This window comes from Equus quagga, chromosome 6 (genome assembly GCF_021613505.1).
Source record: "Equus quagga isolate Etosha38 chromosome 6, UCLA_HA_Equagga_1.0, whole genome shotgun sequence".
Classification (NCBI taxonomy): Eukaryota; Metazoa; Chordata; class Mammalia; order Perissodactyla; family Equidae; genus Equus; species Equus quagga.
In genome coordinates, this window is record NC_060272.1 from 59152013 (window position 1) to 59168706 (window position 16694).

Here is a 16694-nt window from a genome sequence, read left to right on the forward strand (position 1 = left end):
TCAAGGGAAAGAAAAAAATTATGTAATATATAAAAACATTATTGCACTAAATATATATGTAGTTGAGGATGTGGAGGACATTGTAGGTTTAAACAGCTTTATAATAATCTCGTACTCTGACTTGGAGCAGGTAGAATGCAAAATGGAGAGAGAAAATTATTATAATAGTTCACAGTGAGTCAAGTCAGTAGCAGTGAGAATGGAAAAGAGAAGACAAATATGAGAGATTCCAAAAAGCTGAAACCAATGGGACTTAGCCTACGATTTAATGAACATGAAGAGCAAAGAAAGTGAAGTTACTTCTCAGAGACTGGGAGAATAATGATGGCATTTTTGAAGAAGAAAAATCAAGAAGTGGAAAAGCTTATTTATAGAAGAAAAAAATAAACTCCATTTTGACCATACCCAGTTCAGGATGTCAATATCACCACTAGATGAGGATTTCCTGGAAGTGTTTGGAAATTGAGAATCATGGCTCTGGAGAGAAGTCACACAAGATGCCTCAAATTGTTTGTGGAACAAAGTCTTATGTGAGTAAACTAATAACTTAATTCTAAAGTATTACAATCTAGAGCTGGAGAAGGGCATCTGCAGTTGTAGGAAATGATTCTTTGCATATGGTGATAGGAAGAACATGAAGATATAGAAGCCAGAAGAAAGCAAGAGAACTAAAAGAACGGGAGTTTGAGAGATGAAAGAATAAAGAAGGGATGGACGTGTATGTCAACAGCTTCAGAACCTTCAAAGCCGACAACCAAAGAATAGTCAAAGAATGCAGAGGTGTGAAGGTTACTGAAGGTTTTCCCAAGCCTGACTTCAGTAAGATAGTAGAACGCGGAGACATATTGCAAGAGATTCAAACCTGCAAATATGGTGTGTGGACCCTCTTTCAGAAAATCTGGTGTAAATGGAAAGGGAGAAATGAGGCTGTAAAGTTGATTCAGAAGAAATGACACAGTGAGGGAGACAAAAGAATAACTCCAGCTTTTCTACAAATTCCTTAGATCTTGGTTCAGTTGGTCCCTACTTTATGGGTTCTGGATCTTTGCAGACTCTCCTAATATCTGGAATGCTCTTTCTTCTATCCCTTTCTCTTTACTCTCTAAGCATCATTTTTCTCATTTGGGAACTGGGACTAATAATACCTACCTTAAATGTTATGAGGAAAAGAAATCAGGTTGTGAAAGGACCTAGGTTGGTGCCTGACACATAACAGATAGACATATATTAGTAGTATTTTACTGAGAGTTGTACTTAACAGAAAAAATATAATCCACACAAAACTACCATAAGGCAATAGGAAAGTACTATTAATGTTGTTCATATTGGATAAGCAATGACTGGTACAAATATTAGCTTCCTTATACCCCTGGGGAGAAAAGAAGAGCCTAAAATGAGAGCCTTGACCAAGGCGGGAACAGTGAGAAATGGACCTAAGGAAGTAACGACTCAAAGGGATGCTTAAGAGGAAGCAGTGCCTGGGTGCAGGGCTAGCTCCTCCAAGCTTCCTCCAAAAAGCCTTCGTTGTGTGAAAACTTAGCCTCAAAATGCATACCCTCATCCCCTCTTCCAAAAACTAGGAGAACTTTAATTTGACTTTCCATTTCCCAAAAAGTCCTGGGAGCAATGGAAAAGAATATAGCATACGTGAGTACAGCTCTGGGCAGGACTCAGAAGAACTACCCCTTTTTCTCCCTCTCCCAAGCCTAGCGACCTGGGACCAGTCATTTAACCACTTTGGCCCTCCATTTTCTTTCCTATAAAACAAAAGGATTAGACTACATAAGTGGTTCTCCATGGGAGCAGCACTGCCCCCGGGGGACATTTTGGCCATGTGCGGAAGAAGCTCTGGTTGTGGCAAGCATTGGGCAGTGCTACTGGCATTTAACAAATGTGGACAGGGATGCTGGATATCCTGCAATACTTTTAGCGCAGTCTGGGACAACCAGGAATTATCCTGCATCCTGCATGACTTTCTAATGTCCCTCTGACATTGAGGTAGGTGAAAAGCCTTATTATAATTAATTAGCCTAGAACCTAACTCTGTTTTGCATATAAAAGCAAAATGTTTTTTGCACAGTTTTAATATATACTGGTCCTACTAGTTTCAATTCCAATATATATCCACCTGTACCTCTGGGATTGCATTTTTCTTTCTGCTTGTACAGAATAGCTCCTGATCTTCTTCTTTTAATCTAAACTTATCCCCTGTAAGTAGCACCAGCCTCTGGCTACTTCAGTTTGTCTTCTAGATTGGAGCATCACACCTGTGAATTTATATATTGAAATGCATATCATCATAAATCACTTGCATCTTATGTCACACTTACAGTTAGGGTATTTTTAGTTGTGTGGGTATATAACTTACCTATGAATTTTATTTTAGGGGAGTACAAGAGCATTACAAAACATTTGTTATAAAAGTGCTCTTAGATCTGAAAGGTTGAAAGTCACTAGACTAGATGTTCTGACGCGCCTCCCTCCTCTAAAATTCCACAACTCACCACTTATCAACATTATCTTTTGCTGAGCGCAAACGACAGGGGAAAAGTAAAATATTTTACTTGTTGCCACACTCTATACTGTACTTACTTGAATGTCCACTTGATTGTACTTCTGTGTGATGACAGTGATGTGGATGTTGACCTAGCCCCCCACAAATAGTCATTCAATACTTAAATAACCTAAGTAAATTATCAACAAATAATGGAAGCTGTGTTGAGCCACATCCATATTTCCTACCAATTTCTTGTCACTTAAATGAGATGCATACAGAGCATCTCGATTATGATGATTTTCAATGAAGATAACTCTCCTGTTAATAGTTTTCTGAACCTCATACTCAGCTTATTTTGCCTCAGCGAGCTTCCACATCCTGTTCCTGTTGAAAACTCTTCTTGGTTTGTTTTGCCACCAAAAGAGATAAATGAAACTATTTTTCAAGAAAAACAGAAACTTTTGATTGAGCTGACATGACATGTCAAATACAGACAGCTGAAATAACTTGTGTTTGGTTACTATCTATATTTCTCAAAAAAAGAATAATCACCATTGGGAGTTACATGCAATTCTGCAGTGTTTGAACGATCTAAGTCATTCGTTTTTGTTTCACCTCTGAAAAATAGAGCCATTGCAAAAAGTACAGAAATAATGCATACTTTAACAACTGAATATTTCACTTCCTCTCCTTTTATTTTGCAAAAGGTAAACTTGTGGGGTTTTTTTACAACCAGATTAAATTTCTATTTTTACCCACCTCCACTGACAGCACAATATTTAATTGACTCAATTCCAAGTGAAGTCTGTTAAATCCAGTGATCTCTTAATCATTTTGGGTTCAAAACTTTGTTTCTTTCAGGATTGTTTTATCCTAAAGTCCTTCTCCTGCAGGGTGTAACATTGGTAGGGAGTCCACACTGTCTTGATCTGCTCTATTATGGCTTTGTTGAAGCCACTAGCAACTCCTAATTTCTAATCTGTGGAAAACCACTTCCCCCATCATAAGTGTATTGTCCACACTGCTATTCACAGAGGCACTTCCCAGCCATGACCTTCTGGTCACTCCTGGGCCCTTCCTGCTCTCAGTGTCTCATTCAAACCACTCTTTGCCGCCAAGGGAAACATCTAGCAGTTTCTCACATCCCACTGAAGTCAGGGAGAATTCAGATGGCGGTACACTCAGACCCTCTGCCCAGGTTGTGCATGCCGCCGTCTCTGTTCTAAGGGATTGTCATCGTTCAAGGATGCTTCTATGTGAAGAGGTACCTGTCAGAGCAAAAAGACACCCAACAGTGGCCTTCATCTCTTTCACTCTTGGATTGCCAAATTTAAAGGGAAGTAAGATTCCTTCATCTCCCCCTGCCCCTGACCAGTACTTGGCACATAAGAATAAAAAAATGACATGCACACCTTCCTACATCAGGGTCTAACTTTCTTGCTTTATCTGTCTGTTTCTTTCTCTCTCTCTTTCTTTCCCTTCCTGACTTCAATCTCCAGGGGCACCTATCTAATTTCTGACTGGCAAACGAGGAAAAAGAATTCTGTCATTCACTATCTTTCTCAGATTTTTCCCATCTTATAAATGATTTAAGGCTTTGAGGAATTTTAACGTCTTTCTTTTATTTACAGGTAGTGACGTAAAAGGAGCTCTCTCATAGATTGCCAATGGAAATTTAGATAGTACAAACTTTTGGCATTAGGTTTTTTTCAGATCTAAAAGGTAATTCTATTCTTGTGAATCTAGCTTAAGAAAATAATCATAAAACTGAAACTATTTTTACACAAAAATGCTAAGTACCATGTCATTTATAATAATGGCCCAATATAAAAAACTTCCATGTCCAAAAATATGGAAGTAGAAAAGTACAGTACTTTTCCGTGATGTAATAACATACAACCATTAGAAATTATGTTGAATAAGGGGATTAGCAATACATACTTGTGATAGAAAGTTATATAGGGGCCAGCCCCAGTGGCCTAGTGGTTAAGTTTGGTGCACTCCACTTTGGCAACCTGGGTTCAGTTTCTGGGCGCAGACCTATACCACTTGTCTGTCAGTAGCCATGCAGTGGCAGTGGCTCAAACAAAAAATAGGAAGATTGGCAGCAGACGTTAGCTCAAAGCAAATCTTCCTCAGAAAAAAAAAACAAAAGTTAAACAGAAAAGTAAGTGTAAAGACACTTTAATATCTTTAATAAAGATATTAAAGACATGGTATAAAAAATTTAAAATGTCTCATTTATAATTTTTATACTGATTACATGTTAAAATGATAGTATTTTGGGGAACCTTGAGTTAAAGAAAATATATTTTTAAAATTAACTTTCCCTGTTTCTTTTCACTTTTTTTTTTTTGAGGAAGATTAGCCCTGAGCTAACTGCTGCCAATTCTCTTTTTGCTGAGGGAGACTGGCCCTGAGCTCACATCTATTCCCATCTTCCTCTACTTTATAGGTGGGACGCCTACCACAGCATGGCTTGCCAAGCGGTGCCATGTCCACACCCGGGATCCGAACCGGCGAACCCCGGGCCGCCGAAGTGGAACGTGCGCACTTAACCGCTGCGCCACCAGGCCGGCCCCTCTTTTCACTTTTTTAATGTGGCTACTAGAAGATTTAAAATTGCATATGTGGCTCAAATTATATTCCTGTGGGACAGTGCTGCTCTAGAGACTGGCACAAACAGAAAGATCAGTGAAGACTGTTGTGTTCCAATGACACAGACTTGTGCACATAAAGTGAAGCACCCCCAACATGAATCTGCTTTGAACAGATACTTGTGTCTCTCTTAAAGTTGCTCTCTTTTCTAATATTTTTTTCTGTTCTTCTAAGCACATAGGGTGAAGGCCTCTGATAAGTGTAAACCGCTCTTGACCTCATTCCTTGCACATTTGATGATACCCACTGTCTCTCCTCCAGGGAACATGCCTGGGCCCTGTTTCTAGGAGCGAAGAAGCGGCTACCAAGGGGTGAGCTGTCCCTCAAGAGCAGCCGTAGCCTGAATCTGTGATGAGTGAGCAGAGCAATAGGAAATATTTGTCAAATGCTAACATTAAATACAGATGCTCTCTGAATAAAAACCAATACATGACTATAAAGCTCATTTCTCTGATTCGTGGTGCATCAGTCCCCTTGGCATTTTGTTCAGAGGATCCTCAAAGCAAATGCCACAAATCCCAACAATCTCTTTAGGAGACAGCTCTGTCTCTCCACCCGAGGTGAGGTCATGGACGTGAGACTCAGCCTGTGACTTGAAAGGGCTCCTGCTGGGAGCGAGGGGCTGGGAGGACAGAGCTGGGAGGGGAGGTGCTACCTGACCCAGGGACCCTGGTGCTGCCAGTCACGGGGACTCGGGCCATATGGACACATAAGTGGAAAGAACAGTGAGTTATTCAAGCAATGCTGTTAGCTGGGGCTTTCAGTAACTGATTTGTTTGTTGCTGTTGTTTTTCTTAAGGGGAATTGTGCAATTCAGCAAAACACAGAAAACAAACCCTCCTCCCTGAGCCTGAAGGACCAAACGTACCGTGATTAAGAGCACATCGATCCTGCAGGCTGCCATCTCCCAACCCGTAAGCACGTTCGCTGCGCTCTGTTATTAAGTAGTGTACTTTTCCGCATTTCATCTCTTCTAACGACTGCTATTATTTATCAAAAAATGATCTACAAATTATTTTTTGGTTTATTTTCAGAAAACATGAGTTCATTTAATTTACTGTGAAGGAAGAGTTATAACTGTGTGATGGGAACATTAAATTTCTCAAAACTCTACCTTTGCGAAATGACACCCTCACCATGGCATTTGCCCTCCAAGTTTCTCTAAAGCTGAGTCTCTAACCAGATCAGCAAAGCATTTACTTGCTCTCCAAACTGCCTGCAGGTAGAAAGACCTCAATTTTTCAGGAGCTCTGCTGAACTTGACCCACCCGCAACTGACTTCGTTTAGCCACCTGGCATCCTCCTCTCTTCTGACCAGCTTTGTAGTTTTGCCCCAGATCACAGCAACAAAGATGCTCTGGAGCACGTCCCCGTGTTCCCTGTCCAGGTGTCCCTCTACTTTTCACACATTTCCTAGCAACACCTGCATCTTGGTCAATTGTTTTTCTGCTCTTGCCTCATCTGTGCTAGAGCTGGGCAGTGAGGGTCGGCTTGGGGGGCAGGGGGGTGTTGCAGGCATTAGGATGGAAAGAAAAGTGCCATGTGTTTCCATGACAGGGAAATGGTCGAGAGAGACAGATCTGCAGGTGGTTAAAGGACCTACCTTTTGACGCTGCTGTGAATGGAACTTTCATTTCATTGCATGAGTCGTGGCTCAGGAAGCTCTACTACAGTCAACTGAAAAGAGGCTTAAAGAAGAAATAGGATCAAATAGATCTGCACACTCCCTGGTTCCCCAGGGTGGCCATTTGACAACTGTGACTGTGTAGGCTTCAGTGTAACAAAGCTTTTGTCTCCAGTTCTGAGGATTGCTCAGGCTACACACAGGCAAGTCATCACAGCAATCCACTGAGTTCAGAGCAAGAAATACATCTCGCTTAGGGATTTTCTGCATTTGAGCCTCTCACTGTAGACCCCTGAAACCAGAGTGACTCTCTGAGAAGTCTGTTCTATGCTTTAAATCTAGAGGAAACGTCTTTCAGATCCTTTGGCCATACAATGCAGTAGTTCCTCTGTCTCATCCCCCCAGCCTTCTATCTAGGCAGCACTCTACTCCTGGTTTTCCTGAGGCTCCACATCACGAATCTATGATATCCAGTAGGCTTTCAAGGAAGGTTCTGTTTGCCTTCTAATTTCTCATATCAAACATTTCTTCTTCAGCGGCGACTCCCATGAGGATTCCTTTTCCTCTCATTACTTTTGTTCTACCTTCTCTCTGGACACAGGGATTTACTTTGCTGTTTGTTTTTTCATCCATCTGTCTTAAGCATTTAATGCCTGCCTCACCTCTACCACCTTCCACACTCAGGACCAGTGCGTCCTTCTTTCATACACCTGCCCCTTATCTCTAGTCAATAAATACGTACAAAAGTTCACTAATGGAGTATTTGCAGAGGAACCAAATAGAAAGTCATACATACAAATGTATATGCCAGAAGATGGGGGCTCTTTAGCTCACACTCAAATTTTAGTATGGGTTAACCTTTTAGACAAGAGTTAATTACCAATGGCTACTCATTTTACGTTGTTTCTTCAGTAACAAACACCTAAGCACACAGACCAAGAGCAAGGGATAGAGAGAGATAATGAAAGTAGTAAGTTTTGAATTCTGTTGCTCTTTGCCACCCAGCCCATGTAAATAAAGAGGATGCTTGATTTCATGCACATTTTTAAAATAATCCAAGCTAGTTCAAGTTTCAGACGAATCAATAAACGTTTGTTGACAAACTGAATGAATCAACCTGATGTCCAACAACCAGCTCCCCTACCTGAAATCCTTTCAGCCTTTCTTGTGCTGTCAAATGATGGAGCGGAAGAAGTAAGACAGCAAGAAAGCACTAAGTGTCTGAAGGTGGGATTAAGGCTCAAAGGAGAACACTGAAGACAGAACCACTTTGTCACAATTTTGACCAGTGAGTAGCGTGACATTTCCTGAGGGTAATTGGGTGTAATTTTGATGGTCTGAAATTGTAAAACAGAGTCCTGAAAAAAATCAAAGACCCATCAAGGCCAGAGAATCTGATCATCAACACAATTATGAGGCATTTTGTAATCCTTTTATCAAATAATATCAGTATTCATACAGCATCAGAACTATTTAGAGCCATTTAGGAGCTTTTCTCTAAAAATACAGATATTTGGGCTATACTCCCTGACATTTAATTCAGTTAGCTTAGGGTTGGGATGTATAAATCCAAGCCTGGGGAAGGGTAAATACAAGATTAGCCTGGAACATCTTGCCTTGCAAGAAAGTAAAGAAGGGTTGCCAGAACACACATACACAAACAAACACACAAACATACAACAGGAACACGCCAAAAAGACATACCAGCCAGCTTGGCCAGCTGGAAAGGGCTCCTACTGGCCAAGGCTGGGACAATTTGAGCATCAAAATAAGTAAGAATAAATGTAGATTATAATCCACTGAATAAAATAGGAATTCATGAATCCGTACTGATACTGAAGATAGACAATAGATAGAGAGATAGAACATACATACATAGAAATAAATGTGGATACATACATAGATACACAGACAGAAAAGAACATTGGGTTACTCCTACTAATAGAAGACCAAATGATAAAAGTGGAGATTGTTGTGGGGGGGATAGAATCAACAATGATTGTTACATCTAAGGTGTAACGCTTGATGAGGAGTAGGGTATATGCATAATCTTAAAGTACTTACCCATAAATTGCTTGTCATTTGCAAGAGGAAAAATAGTAACTATCCAGTGGAGAAACTGGACGAAATCTTTACTGGGTGATCAAAATTAACATCACCAAGGAGAAGCAGATGGCTACTGAGCACCTCTGTATGTGATGCCCTGAGAAAGGCACACATCACTTTTGTAGTATTCTGGCAAGGGATACATAACCTAAATTTAATTGAGGAAACATGAAACAAACATAATATGAGGATCATTCTATAAATTAACTGACTTGTATTTTTCAAAAGTTTCAATGCAACAAAAGACAAAGAAAGACTGAGAAGATATTCCAGATGAAAGGAGATTAGTGAGACACGGAAATTAAATTCAGTACAAAATCCTGGACTGGATTCTGTGCTGGAGGAAAAATTAAGCCCTGAAGGGCATCATTAAGACAACTGACAAAATTGGGCTCTGTACTAAATAGGATTGTAGACTAGATAAAAATACTATATCAATGTTAAATCCTTAGAACTTGATTAAATGTACAGTGGTAACTTGAAAGAATATCCATGGTCTCAGGAGAGATGAAAGAAATGTGGAAAATATTAAAAATTAGTAAATCCTCCCAAAGGAATACAGGAGTTCTGTGTATTAATCTTGCAACTTTTGTGTAGATTGAAAGCTATTTCTAAATAAAAACTTTTTCCATTTAACTCCCCAGGTGATTCTGATCCAGCACATCCATGACTGGCGTTTGGAGACGGCTCTAAGCAACAGCGTGAATGTCACCTTAAGAAAGGTAATGGTAGGCTTTCTCATCTTTTGTCCTGTTATTTTTATAATAGCCCTTGAATGAATACTCAGTGTATTACCTGGAGTTATCATTCAAGTAAACAACCATGTAGAAATGATCATAGGTGTTAAATTAGGAGAGGAAATTGACATGCATTTGTACTTAAGCTTCTGCATAAACTTCTCAAGCAATTACTTGTCTAAAAACTTTCAGACTTTTATAAGATAATTTCATGTGCAATAAAGATCTACCTGTATGCTTATTCATAATGATCATAACATTAATAATTAGAAAAAAAGAAATCTCAAAATTCCACAGATACTCAGATCTTTCTCCTTCCTATTTCCTTCTGACTAATGATAAGACATTAAAACAAAAAACCTTTCGAGTATGCCTAATTGAACCATAATAAGATTCTCATTTTAATAACTATATTTTTGAGTACTTTCTAGGTGCCAGAAGCTTTGTCAAGTACTTTCATGCTATATCAGGAAAGGACAGGTTATGGTGCTGTAACTAACACCATCAAAGATCTTGGTGGCTTATAACAATGAAAGTTTATGACTTCCTCACACTACAGGTACACTGCAGATCAGCAATGGGATTTTGACTGTAGTAGTTATTTAGGGAGCCAAATTAACTGAGCAGCCAGCATCTTGAACATTTCATCATTATGCCAGAGGGAAAGGGGTCCTTAAGGGTCTTGTACCAGCCGTAAAATGACGCCCATCTCTTCTATTCACGACTCGTTGGCCAGTATAAGGTCTATGGTCCCACTCAACCAACAAAAAGCTGAGATGTGCAATGCTACCATGGGCCTAGGAGGTGGAGGATCTCTCATCCAACAGTGCAAATGACTGCAAAACATGCACTAAATCATTTATCCTTATCCCTGCCCAATGGCTCAGTGAAGTAATGACTTTCATTATCTTAACTTTATAGATGAGAAACAAAGGCTTATAGAAATTTAGAAAATTGCTCACAATTACACAGAAAAGGAGTCAGAATGTGAACCCAGATCTGTGTGATTCCCAAGTCTGTGATTATACCCACTAAGATAGGCTGTCTAGCTGCTCAATCTCAGAGACAGCTTTGGTATAAAGTTATAAAGAGGGCAGGAGTATGTGGACTAATGAGGCAATGGAGGGACAGTCTTACCTGTGAGAGAGAATACTCTTTTACTCCAGCTGGCTGAGGTTGTCCAACCCATTCCCACCCTTCCATCCTGACAACATTTTCCTTCAGCTTGCTGGCTAACTACTATCTTCCCCAGTTCACTTCCACTGCCTGCACTTTTCCCTCCATCTGCAAGGTCTATTTGCGTCAGCTACTCTCGCAGACAAGCACGTCTGAGCCCTGGCTGGCAGACTTCTTCCCCAAATTCCTGACCACAATGATTTTCAGATGTGTGGGTACAACTAAACTGAGGAGGATTCCTCTTTGCTCAGAAACTATTTACAGCTTGGAATTCTGTGATCCAGGCCTTATCCTGTGGAAAATCTTGCCAAAGCATTCCATTGTCATGTTTTTTATCAGTCAAGCAGTAACACTCAGTGAGCCACCCGGCATAAGGGTCTCCAAGGCCAACATCAGAGGAGTGGGAAAATAAACTGCCCAACCCAGTTGGAGGACTACAAAGTCACATGGCAAAGAGTGTGCAAGGATATAATTTCTATAAATGAGGTGGAAGAATGAAACAGGAAAAATAATCCAGACTTTGACCCCAAAGGAACAGGAGATGACAGAGCTGATGGATAAATTCCTTTCCCTTCCTTACTCCTGCCTCTTTTCACCAAGAATTGTTCCCAGGCAAGGTGGCTCCCTATGGACTCTCCAGAGACCTTATAGGTAATAAAGCAACCAGCTGGGTCTCTTGCAGGACTGTCACAGTAACATACCACCTTGTATTTGCTTTTACTCCTTCCCTGTCTCACTTCCTTGCTGTTGCAATCCTAGAATTGCATTCTTTTTTTTTTTTAAGATTTTATTTTTCTCCCCAAGGCCCCCTGGTATATAGGTGTGTAATTTTAGTTGTGGGTCCTTCTAGTTGTGACATGTGGGGCGCCGCCCCAGCATGGCCTGATGAGCCGTGCCATGTCTGCACCCAGGATCTGAATCGCCGAAGTGGAGCGTGCAAATTCAACCACTCAGCCACGGGGCCAGCCCCCGAGAGTTGCATTCTTTAATAGAAATTGGTTTGTAAGATTTGCCTCAGTCTCTCTTTTCTAGGGTACTGGAGTTAAGATAGTAGGATTATAAGATACACATCCCCAAAGTGTTTTCTATAATGATGAGTGATATATATACATTGCTCATATGTATATATACATTTTTTTCTTTTTTTCCTGGATTTAAAGATGCAGACTTATGACTTGGAGTCACCATTGTGCTTTATCTTAACCATATCCCAAACTCACATGAAAGTCAATATTTTAAACTGCAATCACAGTAGAAAACTTTGCAGGTCTCTCTCATACCTCTAAATATCCTTTACCCTCTGTTCATTATGCCCCTGTCCCACCTGCAAAAACATACTTATCCTTCCAGTCTCTGATGCTCACTAGCTCCCTCCCTATGAAATCTTGCTTGACAGACTCTTCATTATCCCCAGCCAGATGCTCTATCTTCCTACTTGCCATACAATTTGTTTTTTTATAGACATTATTAGCAGTGGAGGTAGAGTTGGGTTTTTTATCAACATGTGTTTTGTATGTTTAAATCAGGCAATGATCTGACAATAAAAAGGCTGCTTATGAAATATTGCTATGTTAAATTCTCCTTACAGAGGATGTTACAGCCTTACAACTAAGGTTTTCCCAAGAAAAGATTAATGAAGCCATCAATTGCTTTTCAGAGTTGATAGTTGCTCTTTCAAAAGATGATTTTATTCAAATACTGAATTAAAATTTTAAAAATCCTTAGAACAAAATGAATTGATTTATTTTGGTTCGAAGTCACATTTCAGGACTTAGTAGTCCCCTAAAGAAAATCAGTAAATGTGGCAATTTGCTGAGAAGTGAAACCAGCCAATTTTGGGGATGCTGGGCATGCTGAGGTCTTTCTTAGCCCCTAGGAAGGAACGTGCAAGGCAGACGCACCAAAATCCAGGCAGGCACTGAATTCAAGGTCAGTTTTTTTCTTTGTTTATCAGATTCCATACTACTACTCAAATGGACAAGAGTGATCAGACCAGAGCTCTGTTTGTTTAAAGCACATCTCAATTTTCAAAAGCTAAAGTAAATATGAAAAAAGAAAACAATTCACTCAAAGGAAATGTGTGTGTTTATGAGTGTTTCTATGTGTCTTTTCTCTAAATGTAATCACCAAGACCTGGAGAGCTGTCAGGGCTGAGCAATCCTGGTAAATTACTGCTTTCTTTCCCTAAATTAAAATTTGAGCTAAAAAACCTTGAGTCGGTGACGGCATCTGAGTCCACTGCTCCACTAGAGCTGTTTACTCCGTTTATAAAACTTTTGCTTAGAGATCTTAAAGCAAAAAGTGCTTTTGGCTGTTAAGGTCTACATTCTATTTTAAGACTGGATAATTGGTTTTCATAAGTTGTTCTTGAAGGCCCAATTACTGTCCCTGTCCATCTTGTATATATTACACCTTTGTCATTTTCTAGATCCCAGCTAACTATGCCGTCTCCTGCTCCTTTTCAAGTTCTTCCAATGTCAGAAATTGCAAAGGACTTTTACCGCCAAGTCCAATGTGGTTGCTGTCTAGTATCACTGTCACTGAGAAAGCTGCCCTTTCTCTATGGGGGTTGCAAGGTACAATCAATGTTTATTTCAGGTGGCTCTCTCAGTTCATAGCAAACTATCATTATTAGGCCACGAAGACCCTCATTTGTTTTTTTAATTTATATTTGTTGTTGTTATTACTATTTTTGATGTCATTCCCCTTCGCTCTGAATACCTTCTCTCGTGGATTTAGTGTATGTCTTTCCAACCCATCTATCATGCCTTTATTCTCAAGACGTATCCTCAAAAATAATTAGTCTTGTGGGAAATTTTTTAATTTTTCAAAATGATCCAGTGCTGTACTCTGATTCTGTTCAATCTATGTGAAATCTATTCATGTTGGTAGATGTTGATCTAATCCATTTCTTCCAGCTGCTGTATGGTTTCCATCCTCTGCAAAAAACACCATTTATTATCTTTTCTTCTAGTGACATCACTTCACCTTTTGATATTGCAAACAATGATGAAAGGAATAACCTTACAGATATCTCTTCTGCACTTGTACCAGAACTGCTCTGAGATATTTATCCAGAAATAGGATTGCAGGGTCATAGTATATCACACACTTCATTTCATTGAATATAGCTACACTCTTCTTCTAAAGGGAAGCACCAACTGACAGTCCGCACAGCAGACCATGGTGGCTCCTCTTTCCCCATATTCCAATAAGCACTTGATATTATCCAACTTAATTAATTTTTGCAATCTAGTGGGCATAAAGTAGTATCTCATCATTAATTGAATTTGATTTCACTGATTTCTATTGAAAATGAACCTCTCTCACACACTTTGTTTTTTCAGTTTCCTCTTCTGAAAATTCTTATTTGATACCTTTGTCATTTTCACTTATGTTTTTTCTTGCAGATTTACAGGTATTGCTTTTTTTCTAGCTGTAAATGCTTTGCTGATTATAGATTTCGCAAAAGCCTTCTTATAGTTTATCATAAATCTGTTAACTTTTTTCATGATATACGTTGTTAAAAGGAATTTTTTTAAAATGTTGACAAATCCATCGATCTCCCTCTTTATCTTATAATTTGATCTTACTTTCACTTTGTACTTTAAGAGTCTTATTTCGAAAGCTGTACACCATCCTAAAGTCCCAAAATTATTTTCCTGAGTTTTTTTTCATTTGTCTCTACTGAGTTTTATGAAAGTTTTACTTTCCCATATTTCAGTTTTAATTATTTTCCAGGTTATCTCTGTGGATGGGGTAATGTTGTGAGGAAGGGGTTCAAGCATACTTTATTCACACAGTGATCACCTTTAACAAAAGCGTTTACTAAATTAGCCCTCCTTCTCACTAATTTGTGATGGCATTTCTGTCTGTTCCCATAATACCTGGATCTGCATGTGTTGTGTGGCATTAGTCTTTTTGTCTGTTCCTGTGCAATACACACTGTTTCAATTAAAGTAGCTTTGTAATGTGTCTTATTCTGATAAGGCCAACCTGCACTATCTTTCTTAGAAGTATCTTTAACTAATACGGATTTAGTCTTCATATAATTTCAAAGTAAGTTTGCCCATTTGACCAAGAAATACTGAGGATATTTTCCATGGAATAGTATTAAGTGGATAAATCAAGGATAAATTGGTAAAACATTTTCTATAAAAACCAAGTAGTAAGTACGCTAGACTTTGCAGACCAAATAGTCTGTGTTGCAACTCCTCAACTCTGCTATTATAGAACAAAAACATCTTTGACATACATAAACAAAGAGTATGGCTGTGTTCCAATAAAACTTTATTTACAAAAGGAGATGGTGGGCTGGATGTGATCCTCAGGTCTTAGTTTACTGATGCCTGGTATAGAGTAATTTGAGGAGAATTAATAAGTTTACAGTGTTAGTTATTGCTTAATTTTTTTCAAGTTGACACAATCTTCTTCAGTATATTTTTTAAATTATCTCCCTAAAGGATTTCTGAATCCTTTATTATTCTTTGTAATTCCTAGACAATTTATAAAATATTTCATTGTTGTTATTGTTATTGTAAATGGTATCTTATTTTTCAAAACTACTTTTAATTATTTACTGCTGGTATAGGAAAACACTATTGATGTTGCCTGTTGATATTTTATCCAGAAACCCTTTTGAAATTTCTTATTTGTTGCATGGGTCTTTCTGTGACTCTTTGAGGTTTTGTATGTTAGTATAGATACCACCTATAAGTAATAATGTCATCTCTATTCTTAATCTTATAGCTTTTTTAAAATTTTTATTTAATTAGCCAGGACGTCTAGTTCCATGTTGAACTGTAGCATTAATAGCAGAATAGCCTCTTTTTTTTACTAAACATCGGCAAAAATCTAAATTTTATCGAAAGCACTGTGTGTGTGCTTTAGGATTTGGGTCAAGAACCACTACTAAACTGAGGTGTTTTTTTCTATTCCTAGTTATCTGGGAGTTTTCATAGCAAATGTGTATGGAAAATTAGCAATTGATTTTTCTGCATCAATGGATTTTTTTTCTTTAGTGTAGTAATGTGGTGAAATGTGCTGATCGATTTTTCTGATATTCAACCATCCTTGCATTCTTGAAAAAAAAAACTACTTGATTATGGTGCATTAATTTTAAAGAGTATTTGATTTATAAGGATAATATTTTTGTTTAGAAACTTTTACACCCATTCCTAAGTGATATTAACCTGAAATTATCTTTCTCTAAACTGTCTTTTAGTATCAAGTAGTACTAGTCTCATAAAATAAGGCAAGCATTTTCCTCTTTTTCTATTTTTTGGAGCTATCTGTATAGCAATTATTTTTTCTTTGAAGTTTGTAGAATGAATCAGAAAAACTGTTTGGACCCAGAAATGATTGGGGGAGAATATTTGATGGGTAATGGAAGATTGATGATCATTTAATTTCTGTAATTATAATTTATGATTTACATTTCTTCTGACGATTCTGACATATTATGAAATTTATATATTTACTCTGGGTTTTCCAGTTTTATGGCACATTTTTCTTTAAAATATTCTCCAATTATTTATAAAATCTTCATTATTATAACTGTGCTATACCCATCTTTTCATTTCATTATTGCTTTCTTTTTTGTAATTAGTCTTACCAGAGATCTTATTAGTCTTCTCAACTTTTGTGTCAAATTTCCCATTTTCTTGATATTGCCGTTGTTCTAAAATTTGTTAGTTTCTGCCTTTTCCATTGTTCTTTCATTCTTCTTACTTTATATTTACTCTGTCATTCTTTTACTAGCTTCTTGAATGTTTAATTTATGTAGCTTATTTCTTCTTATCCAAGAATATAATCAAAGTTTCAAATAGTCAATAGCTCTGTTCCAAAAACTTTGATATATACTACTTTATTATCCAGCTCTAAGCATTTTCTAAGT